Below are 1,909 nucleotides of genomic sequence, written 5' to 3' on the forward strand. Positions count from 1 at the left end.
TTTCATTTCTTTTTCCCTTTTTTATTTTCTTTTTATTTAAGTTTAAATTGTAACTAAATTAATTTATAAAATAAACTTAAATATAACTTATATAAATAAACTAATTTAGATTTATAAAATAAACTTATTTAAAGTTTAAAAAATAAATCATTTTAAGTTTATTAAATAAATTATAATAAAGTCCATTAAATAAATTTATTTAATTTAACAACTAAATTTTGAACTAGGTCAATCCCTCGAGCCGCTTAGTTGTATACCCCCCGCACCTCTTCTCATACTTTAACAGATGAACTTTCAATCCAAGTACGTTCCTCAACTTAACAATTCTTCTAAAAATAATATCCAGATTCCTTTCACGAGTTGTTGACGCCTAGTGCAACTGGTCAGGTTCACAGATGACTAACCCCGATTCAGGTCTTCGTATTATAGCCTCGATTACATTGTTAAGCTTGCAACAGTTTTATCGCTTCAGACACTGACTGTCAATAAACAAATGTACTTTCACTAGAATCCTTTCTGGTACTTTAGAAAATGTCTTCATTGCTACTACAATCTTTAATACTTCATTCACTATTCTTCACCTACGCTTGAACATATAAATGAACTCCTGCCAGTGAGTATAACTTCAAGACTGCAGCTGTCTTCATTAACCTCTGTCTATACCATGTCTTCAATTCTTTAGATTCGTATACTTCGAACACTGTCTATCTTCAATTAATGCCAATACACTAAAAACTTCTGGTAGCACTCATATACTGAATTTTTTATCATTTCTGAAACCCTGAAAGTCTTTAACCTTTATTCTTCACTGAGGCATGATCATATTAATGAGCTTCTTTCAGTGACCTGTAAACAAACTTCAAGCTTTCTTCTAATCTTTCGATTCTTTGAATTTGCATTGTCTTCATTTCTTCTGATTTCTTGTGTAGACGTAGTATTATAAACCTGCCATGTTCTAGTGTTGTTCTTATGTTGAGTTATCACGTAACTGTTCATACAGCTACGCAGTCCCACCAACAATCTCCCCCTATTTGATTGTTAAACCTAACAAACAAATTAAATAGAGAGGATAACTCAACTAACAACTTGGAAAAGTAAAGTACCAGGACTTGTAAATAATGCTACTGGTTTTCTGGATCAAATACTTCATTTCCAGATTTCTAGAGTAACTGAAATGAAAGATGCTTGTTCCTCTAGCACTGAACTGGTCTTCAAGTAGTTTCATCTTCATTTCCTTGGTTCTTCAAATCTCTGCGAGATAACACTTCTCAGTCTTGAAGTAATCATCAGCAGCTTCTTTTGTACAACAACGTTTCCTGTTGAGAAGCACATATTTATCTTGCTTCTCCCCTATGATAATCAACTGCTTAAAGGAGATCACCTCATTTACCACCTCTCCCGTATAATAGGATCCGCAGATAAAAACCAATGGTACTCCCCTTTTGGAAAATAGCTTCTCCCCTTATGAAGAATAGTGATGAACCAAACCACTTCTTCTGATCATTAGGAAATCACCTTCGTGTTTACCACCTCTCCCGTACAATAGGATCCGTAGTTACAAACAAAATGGTGTTGTGGTTATATGCTTTAGTTATAAACAACAATGGTGTTGTGGTTATATGTTTTACCTTTTTCCTTCTGCCTGCTATTTCTCCCCCTTAGTTGAGGAATCCTCCAAACTATTACTTAAGCTTTTATCTCCGCCTTAGAGAAGGAATGTATGTTATCGTCTGAAGGAGTTCTCATATTTTACTTGGTTGGAAAAGAAATAACAAGTCATAGTCTGATCAACCATGTCCCTTTAAATGCTGCAAGAATGGCTTTACTGTTGATCATCCGGTTAACCAATATTCCCAACTCCTTATACCTCCCAAATGTGAGATCACCAATTGTTACCAATTGTTATGTC

The sequence above is a fragment of the Apium graveolens genome, chromosome 11 (assembly GCF_009905375.1).
Source record: "Apium graveolens cultivar Ventura chromosome 11, ASM990537v1, whole genome shotgun sequence".
Classification (NCBI taxonomy): domain Eukaryota; kingdom Viridiplantae; phylum Streptophyta; class Magnoliopsida; order Apiales; family Apiaceae; genus Apium; species Apium graveolens.